At 35.4% G+C, this 23,139-nt stretch overlaps 1 protein-coding gene across 2 annotated transcripts in view; it reads left to right on the forward strand.

Moving 5' to 3' along the window:
- The first annotated feature begins 11,621 nt into the window (after positions 1 to 11,621).
- LOC131435771 (protein artichoke) overlaps positions 11,622 to 23,139 on the forward strand; it is a 41,845-nt gene continuing 30,327 nt past the window's right edge. For both annotated transcript variants that reach the window (XM_058603961.1, XM_058603963.1), the window contains exon 1: positions 11,622 to 11,832. The gene's annotated coding sequence lies outside the window, so the exon portion shown is untranslated. The remainder of the gene's footprint in view (positions 11,833 to 23,139) is intronic.

The raw sequence follows: 23,139 nt of genomic DNA on the forward strand, positions 1-23,139 counted from the left end.
GCGTGCTTGCCTAAAAAGATCGATATATAACAACGATCGTGAATAGTATTTATCTATGGCGCTTTGTTCCATCGGGTCTCCATGAAATGGGGTTTCTTAACACATACAGAGTAGTTTCATTGGTAGAGCAGTTTCGTAGATGAAATAAATCTGTTTCTCGCTGGGCAATTCTAGCTAGACACTGTATAAAGTATAATTATTGAAAAATTAATGGAACTTCAATTTTATGCACGAAACCTCAACGAACCAACAACACACTCAGACTAAATAATACTCTTTGCCCTAGAACATTGGCATCCTATCTGATAGATCTTTAGTCAGTCCTTTAAGCTCTAAACAATGTATCAAGAGGTTTGCACAGACTCACAAACTTAGAATCATTAGAGGTAAAGTCACAAATTTAGAATCATTAGAGGTAAAGTCACATAATATTATAAGTAAACTTTCACAAAAAAAGTTTCAATCTTCAATTTAATCGATTCGCTCCTTGCACCAGTTATTAAGTTAGTTCGTAAGTTCCTTTCTCCACAAAAAATCACAAGTCCTAATAGAAATAGCCAAATAATGTATATAAAGGACTGAAAAAGCACCACTTGTGACTGAATAATCAACCTAATTCTTAACAATTTAATTCTAATTCATATTAAAATAAAAATCACTAAAAAAAAAAGTATCAATAGGAGAGCACGGGGCAAATACATACACCCGTATGTTGGAAAATTATTTTTTTCAACAAGATTAATTCTCGAAAAACAACTTATGTCAAGCGCTAATGTATTTCACGATTCAGCGATACATTTGCACAGTGTGGTATAAACAGGTTATGCAGTGCACATGGCTTGCTGGTGTTTTTTTATGCCGAATGTCTTAGAATTGCATGAAACGCAAGATCTGAAGTTACCTCGAAAACATTTTTTTTTAATCGACTCTGGGACTTTTCAAATTAATGGCGTTTTCGTTTTTAATTTGCACTACACCGGTGCAGTGCTACACTGAGGCATGAATAAACGAACAAAAATGACGAAAACATAAACAGTAACCATTGACTACAATAAACGATTCCATTGCACAGAGCTACACCAAACTTTTGATGAGTGCTACACCAGTGGTATCGGTGCAGAAAAAGTGTAGCACTGGTGTAGTGCAATTGGTAAAAACGAACGGTTTCAGTGCAGCTTTCGCTACACCAGTGTAGTGCAATTTAAAAACGAAAACGACATAAGATTAGGTGTCCCGAATTGGCTGTTCTATGCGCTGGTTTTACAAGCCAGTTGTCATATGTTCGGGTCCCGACCTGGAAGGATTCTTAGTGTCAGTGGCATCGTAGACAAAAAAAAATGTAATACCAAGGCTTTGCATTGCGACGTAAGCGCTAAGCTTGGTTTTGTGAACTAAACAAATCAATCAAAAATGAATTTTCGTCAGAAATTTTCAACCCAAATTCGTGTCAGAAATGATCTTAATGGAAAAGTACGTTGTAATGAGACTGTCTGAATTACAATAGAAAGGCAACATCACACCACTAGGTCAATTAAGATTAAATTAAAATAGATGAAAAAAAATAAAAAAAAATTAAATTGTATTTTCGAAGGCGTAGTTTCCAATTGATCATGTTTGGCTACGTAACAAAAATTTCAACATTCAAAATTCGCCTTGTAGAAGAATGGGTAGAACTTAGTCATGAATATATCGAATTTTTTTTTATTCAATATTATAATATTATTTTTCAGGCACACTGCTTAAGCTCTAAGATGCCAAGGGTATTTACTAATCTTAATTACGACTAACTTAAAACTAGAATAGTATCATTATGTAATGTAGTATCGGGGTAGCGGATTCTCGAGAATTGACTCTCGACAGTGGCCGGTGAATTGAATATTGCATAAGGGGCTTCCATATGGCGTTGGCGAATATCCATGTTGGCCGCATCCTTCGGTCCGTGTGTGTCCGCGGGAAACACCCCCAGGCTACGAAGGCCCGGCGGGTGGCCCGCATGCTGGTTTTCGACTGGAGCGGTCTTCCGTGGACGATGATGGTGATGTTATGGAAAAGAATGAAAAAAAAGTAAATATCGTGGAAACGGGGTAAAATGGGGATGTGGGAACAAAATGTCTGAAAACGATAGAGATCTAATTAGTTGCCATCGAGATGGTGAAGGAACAGGGAAGGGGGAACGGAAAAGTTAGTGACAAAAAAAGATCTTGTTAGTTCCAATGAAGATGGTGGACAGGGAGAATATATCGAATTGTAGTACACGCAACAACATAATTCCTTTTCTATGCTATAAGAAACATGAACAATTTATGGTACAATTTTCAAAAGTTTCAGATAACCATAAATAACTCAAAAATTAAATTTTCTGACACTTTTGGAAACAACGAGGAAAACTTATAACGCTTGCTTATTTTTCTCGTACGCGCGACGACAGGTTTGAGGTAGTCAGGCACATTTCAATCCCGATGTTTAACTGTACGATTATAAAAGCTAAACCATGGTCGTAAATCAACCATTTCTTCTTGTGCTTTGGACGAAACTGGACTGATCATATGCATCTCGTATCGAGTTTCTCGAAAGGATTATTTTTGAAGTCGATTCGACTGAACTGTGGCATTACGTATCGCTTTCGACCACTCGATCGAGATCCTATAAATGCGGTACTAGATTTCGACCAGCGCGGTTCGAATTGCCAAATAAAAATTAACAAAGCCATACACATTTCAACCACGAAAAAAATTAAACTATTAATTATTGTTGGATTGGATTCTGGAGCTGAATTTTGATACTGAGCTCTGACCTTAATTTTTGGTTTAAAATTTAGCTTCAGACTTTAGTTTCAGAATTCAGATTACAGGTACAGAAAATAAAATTAAACGACTTTGGAACTGAATCCGAATTCTGAATTCTGGAACTGGTTTCTTGACTAGATTTTGAAATTGAACTTAGTTCCTTAATTTATGATCGGCATTCGAATTCAAATTTAGGATTTCAACATCAGAATTGAACAAAATTTAGGATATGAGATTTAGATCTGAAGACTGGAACTCAATATTAGATCTGAACTCCGAACCTGAATTTTAGAACTGACCCATGGGAAGACTTTAATTCCTGAGTTCAGCTTCAGAATTTATTTCGGAAATTCAATTTTAGGATTCATTTCCAGAATTCAGGACCTGCACGCTGGAACTAAATTCGGAACATGAATTCTGAAAATGAGTTCAGTTCCATAATTCTATATTCATGACATGATTTCTTGATCTGGATTTCGAACCTGAATTTGGAACTGAAATCTGAGCCTGTCCCAGATATCGAATTCAGTTCTTGAATGCAGTTCCAGAACTCAGTCCTGGCCCAGAATTTTAGTTCTGATGTAGACAATAAAAATATGAAAACAGACTCAACAGTTGTAAACATTGGATAAATTCGTCAAATCGGTTCTTATAGAACCATTGAAAAATTCCCAAAGGATTATGCGAAGTTTACTTCTACGGAGTACCTAAATCTACAAAAAAAAACTGCATTTGTTCCGTGTTATTTAATTGTAAAAATCACACTTTAGTTTAGATGAACCGTTACAATTCTGGAAGCGAACAGTGAAAGTTGCAAAATTCACACAATCTACTAATACGAAAGATTGTCAGTTTTATTCGAATTCACGTTCTCCGGGTATGTCTGTGACAATACCCACCCGACTTTTTGTCGATAATTTTTTATTATTTTTCATGCAAAATCATTTAGAAGCAAAGAAAATGAATCAGGAAACATTACAATACGTACTAGTTCGTCATTCGACAAACTATGTTCTACGAAATAGCCGCCCATGAGTCAGATTACTAAATGCCATGCAAAATTTTTTTTCAGAGTGTTCAAAGTATTCACACACAATAGTATTATATAGATATTTACCTCTTTGGTTTTACGCAAAAGTGCTGATATAATACAACGACAGAAGTTTCGTATAGATTGATGTCGGATAATGAAAAATAAGATTATTGATTATTTTGAATCACCCATGGTTTGAAGTTCCGAGTATAATGATGACGGAGTTAAATTGCATATTTTTCAGGATAAACAGATAATCTTTCATCATCAAATTGTGATTCTATGCAACAATTTACGTAAAACTGTTCAAGGACAACTTTTTTTTATTTATTTTATAAAACTTTTATTATTTATTTTATAAAATCAACAACACATTTCGTTTAACTCTATCAAAAGGTAGTTGAATGTTTTCGAAACATTTTGACCAAAGCTAAAATTTCTTCATTTACTCCAAAATCAAACATAAAACCGAGAAAGGGCTTAGTATGAATAAGTGTTCATAAACGCATTAAGTTAACATAGATTTCCTTCTTAGGAATTAGATGGTTACAATTATAAAAGACAATGACATAACATCAAGGAAACTAGTTTTCTAGCTCCACGACTTGAATTGTATCGTTCGAATGAAAAGAAGAAAAAAACATTGTCGTGGTTTTGCTTAAAATTTGAAATTGCGTTATTTTCTTATGGAAGGCCAATTTTTAAAACGGTGGAATGTTGCAAATAGCGACGATGGACTCAAATTAATCGCACTTCTCATGTGCACCAAAGCGTTGTCAAGTTGTCGCATTGTTCTCCATGCGGCAGCGAATGCCTAAATCTCTGCTAATAGAAGGTGATGGAAGAAAAGAAGCAAATGTTGGTGGGTACAGGAAGTATTAATTGTGTTATATGTATAATAGATGGTGAAATGGAGTCCTCCTCCATGGTGATGACAGTCTTGTGACCTCAAACTGTGCAAGTATGAAAATCGTGAAACTTTCAATCTAGCTTTTGTCAAAGGCTAATTGGGCGTTCCTAAGCAGCATGGCAGGTAACAAGGTCTACGCTTTTTGCTGGCTCCACAGCGTTTTGTTCGAACAAAATAGACAAATACTCACCATGTCTAATACAAAGAACAAATTTACTTTGACATTGATGAATGAACGGTTGTGTTCAGACCTACTACGCCATGGAAAACGAACGATCGATCGACAATAATAAAACGCTCTATTCTTGACTGAGCTACTAGTGATGCAATCTGAACTGTTACAATATTGCACGGTACGATGTCTTTCGTGTGCATTTTCACCACCCAAACCACCCAACTTCGTGCGACGATGCGGTAGTTTGCCTGTTAACCTGTGATGGATGACGAATTTTTTGATTTGCGAAAACAAGTGATCCGCATCAATCGAGAATCGACCATGATCAATAGAATGCATTCGATTAATACTGCCATTGGATACCAGATATGCGAGTATGACAACATACAAAATTCGATTATATGCAAACAATGAAACAAAAATCTTTAATCAGATCAGTCAGATTATAGAAACAACAATAGTCTCATTTGTATCAAACGTCAAAATGTAGACAATAAAAAACGAAGCAGATTTGATTGCATAAGAAACACCACTTTACAATCATTTGATTAATTTAAAATTAGCTGTGAGCTCAATAAATCTTTCGAGAATAATATTCCAACGAGGTTATTTTATGTAAGGGTCCATTATTTTTTCGTGTACTAAAATGTGATTTATAATGAAGTAGGCCATTAAACTACAATATTATGTTTCAAAATAATGTGTTGGTATCTTTGAAAAGTGGCATGCGCGAATAAAAAATGGAAATTTTGAAAGACAAGGAACGTCCCGGACTACCGAAAAAGTTCAACGATGAAGATTTGGTAACGTTACTGGCCAAACACTTCTGGAAAAGGCATTGAAACTACTTCTTGTGACGCGGTGGCCGACAATTTATGTATTTGAACAGAGCATTGCAGAACAAGTGACCGTCACGACAAAACAATTTTTCTTCATGACAATGCAAGACCCAATGTTTCGAAAATCATAAAAACTTGTTTGGAAACGCCGAAATGGAAAGTTCTACCCGCGCGCCACATGCACTGGACATTACTCAATTCGATTACCATTTGTTTCAAACCATGGGACATGGCTAGTCTGCGCAGCACTTCGAAAACAACGAAATGATCAGAAATTGAGTCGTTTCATTTATCAAATCCAAAGAATTTTGTTTGCGGTATCCGAATTTTACCATACTGCAATGATACTCTCATAATAAACTTTGTTAAACAAACGTGTTTAATCCATCTAGAAGTGAGATGATAACTTTCTTATCAATCCGCATGTGTTTTTTGCGGGAATATTCTTCGATCTTATTAGTTTTCATGAAATTATTCCAATGACCGTCGTTTTAAATGACAGTTTGAAATTTCAATCTCTCAGCAAGACGAATCGAAGATAGAAATTGCATGAAACCTTAAAATTATTCCTTTTAATCTAAACGTGTGACAATCGATCAAGCATTCCATGAGATGTAGAAGTGAGTTCCTCTTTAAAGATTTTGTCATTATTTAGGTATTAGAATTGCTGGAAAACCGACTATCGAACGGAGCCTCGGAGACCCATAGTGTTATATACCAATCGACTCAGCTCGACGAGATCTGAAAATACCTGTGTGTGTATGTATGTATGTGTCTGTGTATGTATGTATCGTTGTGTGTATGTGCACCTTTTACCGACTTTTTTGAACGCACAATTTTCTCGTTTGCAAGCTAGTATTGGGCAATTTCTCAAGTTCGAAGATTAAATGGCTACGACTTCTGGTTCCGGAGAAATGATGATATAAGTGACATAACCGAAAAAACGTGTGATTTTTTTCCGCGCAAGTTTCTCGGAGATGGCTGAACCGATTTTATTAAACCTAGGCCCGTTTGAAAGCTATTGTTAAGCCATTAATTAAGTTCGAAGATCAAATGACTGCGAGTGACATAACCGACAAAACACGCTGGTTTATACCGCTCTAATATATGTAAGGGTGCGAATATTTTGGGATCTCCTCTAATTTCGTAAGGTGGTAGTGTTAAAAAATTTGAGCACATCGGAAAAAGTCCCCATACAAAATTTGAGCTGAATCGGATATGGGTAAGAAGTGCTGCCCGACGGTTAGGGTTTTAAAATTTTTCGGTCTTGGAAAATTACCATGAAATACATCAAATTTCCAAAATCGAAAAATTTGGTTTGATGCCAAACGTCTTAGAATTGCATGAGTCAGTCAAATTCACCCAATGGATTGTAAACCATTTCATTAGATTCGAAATTTTTGAAACTCAGTGTAGCCATCTAAGAGAAATCGCAGTGCGTTCCGAATGAAATTGTTGGGTACTTTCCGCGATCGAAAACCGAATAGCGGTAAAACTGACAAGTTTATTTGGTCATCGACTCTCGAAATCTGTGAACCCGATAAACCCGATAAATTTATCTGAAATTTTTACACTAATCACCCTTTATATGAGTCCAACTTTGTAGAAATAGCCAAATGCTCACGGATAACGATGGCATTGTGTGACGGTGTGTTATCGTGGTTCAAGATTCACGAGAGGTTTTCTCTGTCATCTCTCTAATAGTCAATTTGCAGTCTAAGGTCATCCATTCTTTGATTTTGTTGATGTTCGCGTCGGTTTTCGAGGCCGATGGCCTACCACTTCTGTCATCATCATTCACAGACTCACGGTCACGTCTGAAACGTTCGTGCCACTGATAAACGACTATTTTCTTCAGAGTATCGTTGCCGAAACACTCTTCTAACATTTGCATACTCGCCGTACCTTTGAAATCCTTTATAACGCAAAACTTAATGCAAACTCATTGTTACAAATTCAATTCCATTTTGAAAATTGTACAAAATCGAGGATATGCACAATCGCAGATAAACTCAATACAGCGTAACATTTACAAATGTCCAGGTATCAAGCTGAAAATTTGATATAATATCAATGACAGATGTAACCTATAAAAAAACACGGTGGTGATTCAGGTAACTTTTTTTTTATAAAAAAAGTGCTTAATCCACCAGCAGTGAGATGATACCTTTTTTTTTATCAATCCGCATGTTTTTTTTTGCATGAAAATTCTTCGGTGTTTTAGTTATTATAACATTATAAGCGGCAGTTTGAGAAATTAAATCGGCAAATCGAATCGAATTTGAATTTGAAACGTGTGACAATCGATTGAATATTTCATGAGATGTTGAAGTAAGTTCCACTTTAGAGTTTTTTGTCATTATTTACGGTACTTCCAAAGCGGTGTAGCCGAATCCGGAAGCGATGTAGCCGAAGTCAGTTAAATTCACCTAAGGGGCAGTATAGTTTACATTTGATTCAAAATATATGAAAATCAGTGTTAACATCTTTGAGAAATCAGATACCATCCAAATCGAAAACTGAATACCGAAAAAAATTGAAATAAGTTTATTTGGTTATCGACTATCCAAATCTGCAAATCCGATAAACCTGATTAATTTATGTGAAATTGACATTTTCATACTAATCACCCTGTATCTCCTAATACGGAAGTCGGATCTGACTAAAAAGCAATGTATATTCCTCCAGCAATTATTGCTGTAAGTAATTTAAATCAATATAATTATGGAATTGCTTTCAACTCGAAAATGCTGCCATCATCTGGTTTAAATATGTCATATACGAACGATTATGTTGCCAAAAACGAACCGTGCTAAAATCAGTCTGAGCAAAATGTCATAAAAAAGGATGCTGTACACTGTGGTACTTATACACAATCGTATGTAACCGTATAAAAAATCGTGTTTCATGTTGCTCCCAAGCATTGCTTTATCATATAGCGCTCAAAACTCCTACTACTCGAATAGGGGGTCGCTATTATCGTGTGGAATCTAAGTCTGGAAACATATTCTGTTTTCGAGGTCAAGTGTGACAGATACTGCCAAAACACTGAAAATTTTGACATAAAACTTCATATAACTCAAAAAGTAAACATTCGATCTCAGAACCATTCAATAGCGTTCAGGGTGACGAGGAGACCTTTCATTTGCAACTAGTTTGATCAAAATCGATCCAGCTATCTCTGAGATCTAGATCTTTTTGTTGACAACACACATACAGACATACACACATACACACACGGACATTTGCTCAGTTCGTTGAGCTGAATCGATTGGTATATGGCCCCGGAAATTTTTTCTAAAGAAAAGGTGAAAATAAAAAAAAAAGAATTTCTAAATATCTGAATTTCGACGCTCCCTTGATCTTGACGCACTAGGACTTTATCCGGCCCTGGTTAAATAGCAATTATAATTCACGTTGCTATTGCGTCAATTTGTTCCATGAATTCGTTTCATATAAGTTACTGTTCATATAAGTCACGTACCCTAGGGTTTCTGGCCCCTCCAGAAATCGGAAACAGAAAAGAAAAAAAAATTGAGGAATATTATGGAGCTGTTGATCTTGTAGATCACACCGTGAGATAGAGGTTTTGAGAGTTACTTGATGGTCAAAACTCCACTGCCGATTAAGCACGCAGCGGTACGCCCTACGAAGCTGAACAGAGTCAAACCCACATAAAATGGAGGATGAAACCTGGGTAAAATAAATGACAATGATACAAAAAATACATAAAAAAGTAGTTTAGTTTTTGAAGCTTTTGAAGTTTTTTTTTATACATTACGAAGATTTTAGAGAGCTAGCTAAGTCAACGCCTGAGTAAAGGTACTAGGGATTTTTTTGTTCCGATTATAGCGGTTTTAACATTAAGGTCATCCGCCTCTTCGGGCTAGAAAAACTTTCTGATCCTATGTGCGGGTTTGGAAATCGAACCCAGGCGGGTTGCTTGAAAAGCATTGACTTACCCATCCCCTATATGAATAAAATTGACGAAGCGTTTCACTCGATACTATCGTGATATGAGAAGCGTTATGTTAATTTAAAGAAGCTAGAAAGCGTTGCATACGATAATTTTCTTATCATTAATCTTCTTATGAGTTATTGTGTGGAAATTATGATTGTTAAAAAACGTTATAAGGGTTAGATTCTTGCGGTGAACGAGTTACGATGCGTTATTTTTAAGAAAGTTCTAGGTGTTACAAAGTGTTATTTACGTCGCTCTTTTGTAAGGGCGTTAATTTTAAGTAATTTATAAACGTTACGAAGCGTTACATGCATTTTTTGTATGTTATAGGCGTTACGAAGCGTTACATGCGTCTTTTTTTTGTAATTTGTAGGCATTACGAACTGTTACGTTTCTTTTTAGTAAGTTATAGATACTACGAAGCGTTTCACGTGTTACTTTTTTCTGAGTCATAGGCGTTACGAAGCGTTACATGCGTTACTTTTTAGTACGTTTTAGGCGTTATGAAGCGTTACCTCTTGTAAATTACTGGCGTTACGAAGCTTTACTGCTTGTTAGTTACAAGCTTTACAAAATATGACATGTGTTACTCTGTATAATTTTTTGGCATTACGAAGTGTTGCATGCGTTAGTTTTATGTAAGTTAGAGGCGTTACGAAGCGTTAAATTCGTTACATCAAATAAGTTTTAGGCTTTACGAAGCATTGAATGCGTTACTTTTTTGTAAGTTATAGGTGTTAAAAAGCGTTACAAGAGTTTAGGCATCCCAATTGTAACATACACCAAAACCTCAATTTACGCGCCTTATATACGTATATATGTATTCATATATGCATGCACATGTGCATATATGTGTATATCTTTATACATACATAGATTGGTAAAAATAATGTGTGGGAACACAGTCTCAAATTTTATTTGAGTACTTCATAATGACAGTTCCAGTGGAAAAGTTTAAAGTGTCTGCTAAAAGCACCGGTAAAAGGTACACCGAGAATTAGGTACATAAGTAATCTCCAGTAACATTATTTTTTTGATTTTGATGAAATTTTGTCCCAATATAGGTAAAAATGTTTCCTACCAACAATTCATACATTGCTAGATGGACAGAGAATCACGTTGCGCGGTGAACACGATAACTCGGCGTAGAATTATCTGAAATCAAAAATGCTCTTAAATTTACCAGTTATTTTCCCCCCTCCGTCGTTCTCAAGTTATTATTTTGATTTTTTAACAGTTCGTGGCATATTTTAGAAAAAAAACGCGATCTTACGCTAAATTTTCAGCCAATTTTGAGATGAAAAACTACCTAATATGAAAATGTAAAAATTTGAAAAACTTTATACCAATCGTCTAAATTACAAGAGAAAAATAGTAGAAGACTTTGGATATTTGTTTGGTAATGATTTGATTGTTAACTGTGTTATATAGTGTTTATGTATTATTATAGCGTTTAATAATATTTAATGTGATTTAATTATGATATGATTTTCCGACGAACATTCGTTCATTAAACATAGGGATTTAAAATATCAAGCATCCCTGTCAATCAAAAATCTTACAGTTAAAAAGAATAACGTAAGCCAAACTACAAAGTAGTTTATCTATCCACGATTAAACAATCTGGTAACCCTGTACCAGGTTCGACATCCTCGAACAATCAACCATCCAATACAATAAACCCCATTAATGGAAACGACACATGGCTTAGCTGTTCCTTGTTGCGTTACAAAAAAGCTTTGTGCGCACCTTCTTTATCGAGCATACGACGATTGAAAAGCTACACCAAAACTCCTCCCGTGCGGTGACTGAAGTAAACAAATTCACAAAGGAAAAGAAGCGACTTGGAAAAACAGTAGCACCCACCAAAATGTTTCTCATCGAGCCCTCAGACCGTCAGTCGAGTCGTAGATTTTCTGTTGATCGGACGTGTTTTAAAAACCGTGGAAAGAAAACGGTACGCTAGTTACATCTGGAAGCAATAAAAAACAGTATTGCACATATATGCAGCCATGCAGTGAAGAAGCTTGCGAAAAAATAGCCATAACGCATGAATTTATTCATGACCATCAGTGATGAGGTTTTTTTCACAATATGTTGACGAAATCCTAGTGCTCGAACGAAACAGGTCAGGATGAAAATTGTTCAAAAATCCGTAGATCAATACACAAACTTGGACGGCGAAGGATACACCCAAATCAAATGAAGTCGAAAGCGAAGAAAAATAACCTAACAAAGTCGTGTGGTATAGCGGAAAACAGAAAGTGAAATGATAGAAAACTACAAACCGTATCCGAATGTGGAGATTTGATCATCGCGTGGTAGTAACAAAAACGAACCCAAATAAAAACTGATTCCGGCTTAGTAAACGGCATCTGCGGACCGATGGTTTGTGGTTTTCTTGGACATAGCCTTACGAAATCGAGCTGGAGGTGAATGTGGTGTCGCAAAATTTTGAGTTTGGGTAGTAATCGGAAAAGATGAAAAAGTTGAATCAATCGAATTATGTTAAAATCGAAAAAAAAATCGACGAAGTAAAATTTGAAGTGAAAATGATTGTTTTGATATGTGCTCTAAGTGGGCAACAAGTGAATTAACAAATAACCATTTTGAAACAAGCTTGGGTTTGTCCATAACTGTCCAGTGTATGAAATATTCCGATATCAAATAGATTCAAGTCAATGTGGATTTTGTATTACATATACTCACTTTAATAACAGAGATTCGATTTCTTACGCATATTATAACACAACAGATTGGACTTCAGTATTCCCAGGATATATTGCATAAACAAGTAACTTCCAATTCGGTGAATATACACTAAATATTAATAAAATTAATATTTAAAGTATGTTTATTCCTTTACTTATTATGAAAACTTCATAACACATACTTACACGTTACATACCATGAAATTTTTTTAACACTATCTGACGAAAATTTAATTGTCACATTCAACAGTTATAAAAATGCAGCTGCTCCCAAATTTTTGTTCAACTTTCAACATTCAATCACAAAAATAATAGACAATAATTAAATTATTCGGCAGTTATGCAAAATTTTCATTATGACCCGATATTTCTCTATCGAGTGAAATTTCAGTGATTTCGAACAGTTAACCTCGTTAGGTATAAAAACATTGTTATGATACCTGAATGACCAGTTTATCCTCAGAAGAATATGTTTTCTTCTAATATATTTAAATAGAGTAGCAGAAATTCAAATATCAAATTCAAATCATTCGACTGTTGCAATAACTAGAAAAGGGATGGGAACTGTGTATAAATGTGCAGGTTGATCGCTGTTCTAGTGCTGCCCCTGAGGTATACGTTTTCGCCATTTGCATTTACACTATTGATCTGATATTTATAATATCTAGATATTATAGAAACAAAAAGTTCGAGTTATGTAAATTATTGAATTCGTCAGATAAAAGACAGCACTGATATAATGACTTACTCTCCACAGTCACAGATCGTCTACCAAATAAAATTCACTGAAGTCTTTTTTATGTGAAGCATCGCACAACTTTGAAAATTTGCATAAAAACCGCAAAATTAAGGGGAAAAATGTCGTCAGATGTCTATAAAATTCATGAAATGTAGAAATTTATTTTTTTAGATTTTATTTCTATTATGATTGTTTGTTGTTATTCCTCTCGGGCCAGCAAAATATTCTAGTCCTATGTGCGAGGTTGGGAATCGAGCACAGGTAGGTGGCGTGAAAGGCGAATGTCTTTCCCGTCATGCTATGCTCCGACGTCGAAATCTAGTGTTACCATGAGATTTTTTTTTTGAAAAGATTAAAAAATTGGGAGTTTTGAGATTCCCGAAATCGAACTGTTTCGTTCCAGTTATTTTAAAAATGCAGGAAACGTCGAGATCTGGTGTTATCTCGAAAAAAGAACCAAAGAGTTGGCTAAATCCGCTTGACTTTGAGAATTAGCATAAAAAATCACATTCGCATGATGAACCGCATAACAAAATTCGCATAAAAAACCCACCAAAAATCGCATAAAAAGAATGTACACACTGTGAAAAAAAAAATCATGTGAATCTACGTCAAATTTCATGAATTTTTATATTTTTTAAAGTGCAGAAACATTTAATTTTACGCGTCTGTGTGAAAGACTGGGTATTTACAAATTACATCAATATCCATTGTACCTTGTGGATTTTTATTCCCTGACTGTCCGGCGATTTAACCGGATGTTCTGGATGAATTAAAGATAGAATATACCTTTTATAAATTTCTGCAGGGTAACAGAACTCCCGATGTTAAATTCGAATAATACAATTAAATAAAAGAAAAAACTGTTGTTATATAGGAAAAAAAAGTCCATAGCCATATATATATTATTGGTCTGTTTCTAGTTAGATCATCATAAAACTAAATGTGAAGACAATATCAATTATTGAACTCTATACATAAAAGTTTATTAAATTCTACAGATCTATCATACAACTCGATGGAAGATAGTATTTTATATGCAAAATGTGAATAAAATATGTAAGACTTCTAGCGGACTGGAATCAAAATAAAAGAATTTTTCCCAAATTGATAACTGTAATTCATTCTAAAGGGAAACTGAAAATAAGAAATGTAATGAAAATTAAAGTGGTTTCAAATAAATCCATAATAAGCTATTAAACGAGATAACTCTTTTGGCTTTCTCATAAAGAGATGCTATGAAAGTTCCTGATTTTCTAACCGATCCTACTTCTGATTCCTGAATTACAGCGTGATATGTCTTAAATAATAAAACTCATTCACTTCATTCAAAGATTACGGAAACGATTTTCTCAAATTTCTTTGTGACAAGTATTAAAAAGTGAAAATAATGTAACTCATTTTTCTCAAAGACGGTTAAACCATTTTTTATAAACTTAGATTCAAATAAAAGGTTCGCCTAAAATTCCTGATCTTCATATAGAATCGAATTCCGGCTCCGAAAACACAAGGTTTTTAATATTACAATTTGATTTTCAGAACTGTTCTTTCATTAATGGCACTGTGAAGAGAAGCAAAATTCTACCGGTAGTCGATTTTTGGTTTTGGAAGTACCGGGAATAGTGGTTGAATACTCTAAAATAAAACGCATTTGGATTACTCAAAGATGGTTTAACCGGTTTTCGAAAACAATTATTCGAATGAAAGGGCTTCAAATCTCATATTCAACTGGTAAAATTTATTTGGATCAAATTTTCAATTCCGGAACTCAGGGCGATGAGTGTTTAGGAGTTTCGAACCGTCATTTAGAGAGGCGATTTTTTCTCTCATTCTTCAAAATTAGTCTCAAAACTATTCCAAGTCGCAAGTCATGTTAGTTGCTGGTCACACAAACATACTTCGGTTATACCAGTCGGGATTCCGGATTCGGAAGTTCCGGGAATAGTGGTCGAAGTCTTTAAAATGGAATTCATTTTATTTTCTCAGAGATGGCTAAGCCGATTTTCACAAACTTATGCAGAAATGTCAGAAATCCTCAATACTGGTTCCCAACCTATTTTTATTTGTAGATCTTGTAAGTTGATGTTCAAACATACTTTCTAGTTGCATTTAATAATCACCGAAACATGTATTGACGAAACCTAGATCAGATACGCAGTTCCAACAAGAATGCCCTATAAATTGCCTTATTATAAAAGTCACTAAAAATAAACTAATAATCATAAATTAAATCATTGTCATGTTAGTAATATATTTTTTATTGAGTAAAGAAGTATACAGGACGCATAATTTGACTCCTTCCATAAAGTTTTTCACAAACTCCTTAGTCCAGCCAAAACAGAACGAAACAATTGTATTGTCGTGAGGATAGGCAACATTCGCTTTTTTGGGCACTCCTGCACATAATTATCCTGTTTGGTGGTTTCCTGGTGGTTATAGCTATTTAAGCCAGTCGGTGTTGAACAGACGTTCGCATCGCACACGAGTCCAGTTTCTACAGCGCTGGTTGTACCGCAGCTCTGATAAAAGTTAGAAGGTTCTTCTATAAGTATACTTTTTGAAAAAATCATCTTGTTGAGATTGATGACTCATACAAAATGAGAATTCTATCTTTTACCAGAACAATTTGGATTTCGCCAGGAACTTTCAACCACTCATCAACTTGTTAGAGTAACGAACTTGATAAAAGTAAATAAATCTTCTGGGTTATCCACTGGAATTGCTCATCTAGACACAGAGAAAGCAATAGTAAATAGTAAAAATGTCCAACTTCCAGTTTCCTATATATTTCAAATTGATTCAAAATTATTTAACTTGTCGTACTCTCCAGCTCAGCTATCAGAATTACAAATCTGAATTGCTAGTATTTTATAATTTATTATTTATTTTATTTATTATTCTTTTCTCCAACCAAACAATAATCACGTCATTAATTGAATGGAATACAATTGACGTGATCTGATCAAGTAAAAGACTTAGATTTTACGTATGACAAAAACTCTTTTTTAAGGATCACATTGAAGGAATATATATTTATATCCTCTTATAAACAGAAAGTCTAAGCGCTGTCTGAAGAACAAATTATTAATTAATAAACGAATTTTCAGATCAGTTATACTTTATACATGGTCATTTGGTCAAGTTGTTGTTCCACCAGAAAGAAAGGATTCTGAATCAAATTCTGAAAATGATTTAGAAGCGTCCTCCCTGGTTTTGTATAAATGAGTTACACTCAGTTACTCAAAAAATAGAATCAATAATGTCACATAATAAAGGGTGATTTTTCTGCTGGTATCTGTTTTTGACAGATCACGCGTGAATCGTGTATTGTGTCATTATCACACTTGTTCAGTTTGGTCTATAAGGTTTTGCACGATGACGGCACAAATAATAAACTGCAGATGAATCAAGTTCATCTTTGACAGTTGCCGTGTACTTGTTTTGTTTTGCGACTGCAAGTGAAAAATTGAAAAAATGACGAAAAAGTGCCTGTTAAAAACGTATTCCACAGTGGAAATAACTAAAAAGATTACCCTGTATGTGTTTCCTGCATCAAGGAGCGATATATGTATGAATCTGTTGAGTGTGAGGCGACTTGCAATTTTTACATTCGAACGAGGAACTTCTGATGAACTTTTAAACTGCAAACAAGTACATGTCGACTGTCAAAAAAAGTTCATTCTGTTCATTTTTGTGAGGTTATGTCATGTTCGTGCAAAACCTAATTAGGTTTTTTACCGTCACTGCTAACCTCAATCGAATGAACACATTTTGACAGTCCAGCAGTACTGTTTATAAACAGAGATTTTTTTTGTTTGTCTGTTAACAATTTGCATGAGACCATTTACGGTCCATATCGCCTAAATAGAGTTTTAAAACATTTGTTCACGATTGGATACGGTTTGTTTATGAGATTTATGGAATAAAAGTGACTAGTTGCAAAGTGTAAAGATGATTGTTTAAGACGTGTTCTTCGATTTTGTTCAAGCTTGTTTGTAAACAGTACCGCTGAACTGTCAAGGATGAATGCTTGTTCATTTGTGACGTCACGATAAAAAATCTAATAATTAAATCATGAATCGTCATTTGGCCTGTATTCATTCATGAATGGGCGCTAATGTTGCTCAAATATCGAAAATACAACAAACGTCAACGATCATCGTCCGCTTTCCTTCGCCTTTGTTCGATGATCGCTCTGGTACTCGGACTTCTTCGTATATTCGGGAACGAACGAAGCCGATGCTGCTTCGCCGTTGGCATGAATGCCTTACAGTTGTTATTCGCATAAACAAACCTCCGAGCAACTTGATGTGAATGAGGAACAAATATTCATGCAGCGATAATCGTCGAAGCTCAATTCGCAATGATCGTTCGTGCTGTCTTTGAAACAAGCAAATTAAGACGTTTTTCTCTGATTAGTACCATAGTCTAACAGGTTTTGCACGAACATGACATAACCTCACAGAAAAAAACAAAATGAATCAATTTTTCATCAGTGGTTTGTTTATGTGTTCATTGCGTCATTATAATAATCATAATCAATTGCGTCATTATAATTATAATCATTATAATTTTGTTAATAGATATGTAAACAAACCACTGATAGCTGTCACAAGATGAACTTGATTCATCGGTAGTTCATTCAAGTGGTCATCGTGCAAAACCTAATTAGGTTTTGCACGAACATGACATAACCTCACAAAAATGAACAGAATGAACTTTTTTTGACAGTCGACGTGTACTTGTTTACAGTTTAAAAGTTCATCAGAAGTTCCTCGTTCGAATGTAAAAATTGCAAGTCGCCTCACACTCAACAGATTCATACATAAATCGCTCCTTGATGCTGGAAACACATACAGCGTAATCTTTTTAGTTATTTTCATTGTGGAATACGCTTTTAACAGGCACTTTTTCGTCATTTTTTCAATTTTTAACTTGCAGTCGCAAAACAAAACAAGTACACGGCAACTGTCAAAGATGAACTTGATTCATCGGCAGTTCATTTGTGTCGTCATCGTGCAAAACCTAATTAGGTTTTTTACCGTCACTGCTAACCTCAATCGGATGAACACATTTTGACAGTTCAGCAGTACTGTTTGTAAACAGAAATTTCTTTTGTTTGTTTATAGACAATTTGGATCAGACCATTTACGGTCCGTATCGCCTAAATAAAGTTTTAAAACATTAGTTCACGATTGAATACGGTTCGTTTTTTGATATTTATGAAATAAAAGTGACTAGTTGCAAAGTGTAAAGATGATTGTTTTAGATGTGCTCTTCGATTTTTGTTTAAGCTTGTTTGTAAACAGTACCGCTGAACTGTCAAGGATGAATACTTGTTCATTTGTGTCGTCACGATAAAAAACCTAATTAGATTTTACAATATGATGAAACCAATGAACTGCCGATGAATCTAGTTCATCTTTGACAGTTGCCGGTGGTTTGTTTTGTTTTGCGACTGAAAATAAAAATTTAAAAATGACGAAAAAGTGCCTGTTAAAAACGTGTTCCAAAAAGATTAAACTGTATGCGTTTCCAGCAGCAAGGTTAAAGCCATTTGTAATTCTATAAATCTGTTTAGTGACGTCACAAATGAACAAGAATTCATCCTTGCAAGTTCAGAGGTACTGTTTGAAAACAAGCTTAAACAAAATCGAGGAACACATCTCAAACAGTCATCTTTACACATCACAACTAGCTACTTTTATTTAATAAATCTCTGAAACGAATCGTATCGAACCGTTAACAAATGTTTTGAAACTCTATTTAGGCGATATTGACCGTGAACGGTCTCATCCGTTTGTCAACAGACAAACAAACAAAAGTCTGTTTACAAACAGTACTGCTGAACTGTCAAAATGTGTTCATCCGATTGAGGTTAGCAGTAAGGGTAAAAAACCTAATTTTTTTTTGTAATAAAAATTTTTTTTCTGGCCTTTTTGCGTAAAAGCTTTACGTGGCCGATTGGCTTACATTTTTGTTACTTGAATTTTTTTTTTCTGTTGGATCTCATTGTCACCCTTTTTCTAGGGGGAGATGAGTTTGCATTTCCATCCAACGAGATTCGAGGGTCACTTCGTCCGCGGCTTATCTTATCATCCATTGCTTCATCGTCTGTGTTGTGTGTGATTTCCGTTTTCTTTTCGTTGTCCTTATTGATCGTAGTCTTGGGCTCGTTGAGATTTGCTGGAGATGCGCCTTGTTGTACATTGATTGCAGTTGCTGTTTGGTTGGAGGGTAAGGGTTGGTTTGAAGGAAGCACCGTTGTCCTTTGGTGTGGTTGACTCCTTGTCCAGTTTATCACATGGCTTACCGTAGTGAACAGCTTTTTGGCAATATTGACATGTGGCCATCTGATTGTCATAGGTAACAAGTGATTTGCACGGAATTCTTGTATCTTAACCGAAAATCACATAGGAAGGTATAGGCCTCTTCAAGTGTATGCGTAACAAACGTACGTCATTTAGAATACCGGGGAAAAAGTTCTTCCACTTTTCATTTTCGATAGAGAGAATCTCGTATCTCGTATTGGGACATAGTTTTGTAATCTCAAATTGGGACATAGTTTTGCGAATATAAGAATCGGTGACGCTTGAGGGAAGATCATGCACACCCACTTCTATAGCATCCATATATACTGGAATGTCGTACTTAATGTTCTCGTGCTCCACATAGTGCACATTGTTATTGTCTTTCGCGAATTGAATTGCATCCAACTCTTTATAAAACTGGATGTAAACAACACTATTCGTCTTATCGCATTGAAGAAAATGCACACGTTTAATGTCAAGATGCATTTGCTCCTTAAGCAAACCTTCAAATTATCGTATCGAAGGTCGAATTTTGCACTGCCTGAAGTCAACAACAATTGTATTCTTTCGTGTCGGCGGTAGCTTTTGTTCGTTTGGTTCACTCATTTCGAGATCGTTCTATTGCTCACTACACAATACTGTACTTGGTTTCTTCTGTCCCGAACGTAAGCGGTTTTGGTTTATCGACTGACTTGGATGAGATGTGAATGCGAACTGAAAAAAACCTAATGTTATGTTCGTGTTAAACTTAATTGCTGCTACCCAACGAGATACAATGAATTTATTAGATGAAGAATGCTTCACAAATAATGGAATCCAACGATCATCGCAGTGACGCTATTAGAACCAATTCAAGGAGTAAAGTAAATGAACGAATGTATGAAACGAACATGCACGGTGTATACCAGTAACGAAGAATGTATTAGTAGATTCAGATTCTCCACGATTATTGTTTATTAATTTTCACCCTGCTCTCTTTTGTGCAATGTTATTGGTTATTCGAGACGGGTGTGAGTAATATAAGGAAGTGCGCACTGAAGATGGATGAATGAATAAGTAACACGAAGAATATGTGCAACATTGATGGGCGCTGGCAAAGTTGGAGGAAGATCCACTTATTTATCGAAAAATTATGTTCAACTACGAAGCTCATTTCTGGTTGAATGGATACGTCAATAAGCACAATTACCGCATCTAGGGTGAAGACCAGCCAGAAGCATTGCTACCAATGCATCATTGTTTGGTGCGAATTATGGCCGGTGGCATTATTCGAGAAATACCGGCCGATAAGTTGGAGAGGGTGTGCCAATATTGGACCTTGCACTTGGGCGGAGCCGCGGCCAACATTTGCAGGAAATCATCTTCAAACATTAAACTATATTGATCCTTCTATAAACTCCGATAAAGATTTCATCAATTATCCCAAATTTTATTTTTTTTTGAAAATCAAATCCTATAACTCTTGATGATATTTCAAGAGGCAAATTATTATAGGCAAATTACGAAAAAAAATCGATGCAATCTTCAATTAAATCGATTCGCTCTATGTATTAGTTATCAAGTTAGTATCTAAGTTCCTTTTTCCAATTACACATTACAAATAGGTTTACAATTTTCCCTACAAGAAATCACAGAATTGCGGAAGCAAATGATGTCTTGATGGTAATAAACAAATCATATATATAATAGGGCTGGAAAAATAACCACATGTGACTGAACAACAAACTTTAATCTTAACAATTCAAATTTAACTCATATTGTAATAAATAATACATTAAAAAACAACCTTTAAGCCACAATCACAATCCATCAGTTGCAATCGAATTTAATCCTAGTTCCAATTCCGAAGCAACGGTTTGACGAATATGAACGTTCGTTTATGAAGGGGGATAAAAGGGCCTAAATGAAAATAAGAGCGGAGCTGTTATTGTAATTTCTTCAAAGTTTCCAATATCAATCTAAAGCTGTTTTTTTACTTTTATGCGAAGAGCTAAGTGTCAAACATAAAATCAACTTGGTAATTCGCTTAAGAAAAAGTACACAAAGAGAAACTGTCATTTGCAATTAGGCCCTTTGGTCATCGGAAAATCGAATTATACAGATTTAAAAGTCGACTCACACGAGATACCAAGATTGACTATTTCCGCTCTAGAAACGAAGATGTTGAAAAATTATTATCATAATCCCACCTGCATCCTTTCAACTCAGGCTGGCGGCTCAATGCACAGGGCGCTGTCCTTACAAACGAGTTGCCGTATGTTCATGCCCAACCAAAAAAGATTATTAGTGTCAGGATCACCATAGCACCAGCCATGCAATGGTTCTACTGAAACATTGAAACAGCATGGTCGAGTTCCACAAAAGAAATGTAATACCAACTTAATCTTTCATAGGTCCTATAGACAGGTTACCGATAATTGTTTCAAGAGTTGTTGAAATGTTCAACTCGTAACTCCAAAATCGTTGGTTGTATTACAATGAGCTACTAACTTGTATTACAATGAGGTTAAACTAACTCTACGCGTTCTTTTAACCTCGGATTTGTGAAAATCAATTTAACCAGTGTTAGTTTTTATCTAGTGTTCTATCCTAGTAGTACGCAGACAAACTACTGATAACTGAATCATAATAAACTCCAATGTTACACACTTAAATTTTATTGCTGAATTTCGGTGAAATAATTGCCGAGATTTGCACAGCCCCGTCTCGGCAAAATGTAGAATTACTGAGAATCTCGGTAATCCTGAACTGTCAATTATTGCCGAGCTTTTGCTGTTAGTTCGGTTAAAGCGATCGGGATCGAATCATGGATTAAAGAGTCATCAGTAATCGAATGTAGAAAGAATTTTGCTTTATTATTGCACGAAAGCCAAGTTTGGGAAATGAGTGTATTTTATTAATGCTCACTTTAATTTAAAAAAATATCAAATCCCGAAAAGAAATATCACAGATAAAAGCATTTGTTTCTATTGCTCACCCTACCTGGAAATAAACAAATATTTAAATGTATATATAAAAAGAACATTTTGATTTCACTTAGCTTTAATACAGAAATCTCTTTCATTCGCCAAATTGGTATATATTTTTCAGCTGCATGAGAAATGGCGACGTCCGGTACTGTACAAAATCGATAGGTGACATTAGATGACAAGTGTCGTGTCGAATTTATGTAAAAGCTATCACACTGTTCAAAATCTCGGCAAACAGATTTGCTGATGTCGATACATTTGTTGTTTACGGACAAGTTCAGAAACATATCATGCCAAACTTCGGCAATAAAATGCGCTTTACTGAGATATCAGAACTTCACAATAACGAATTTCGGCAATGAGCATGTGAATTACTGAACAATCAGTAAAATTTCGTGTTGCCGATCTACAGGGTCCGGCACTCGAAGTGTAACCAACTTCAGACCTTCGAGCCTGGCGTCAAGGTAAATGCGACATATTATCGGGAAAGTATTCTGGAGGTTGCTTTGAAGCCGTGGGCAGACAAACATTTCGGTGGCAGACCATGGACGTTTCAGCAGGACTCGGCACCGTCTCACAAAGCTAGAGTGAACCAAGAATGGCTGAAAACAACGTTCCGAACTTAGTCGGTGTTGAACAGTCGTTCGCACCGCACGCGTATAGCTCTTGGCTCCTGGAATTTTTTTCTGGCTACCTAGAGTTTCA

The sequence above is a fragment of the Malaya genurostris genome, chromosome 3 (assembly GCF_030247185.1).
Source record: "Malaya genurostris strain Urasoe2022 chromosome 3, Malgen_1.1, whole genome shotgun sequence".
Lineage (NCBI taxonomy): Eukaryota > Metazoa > Arthropoda > Insecta > Diptera > Culicidae > Malaya > Malaya genurostris.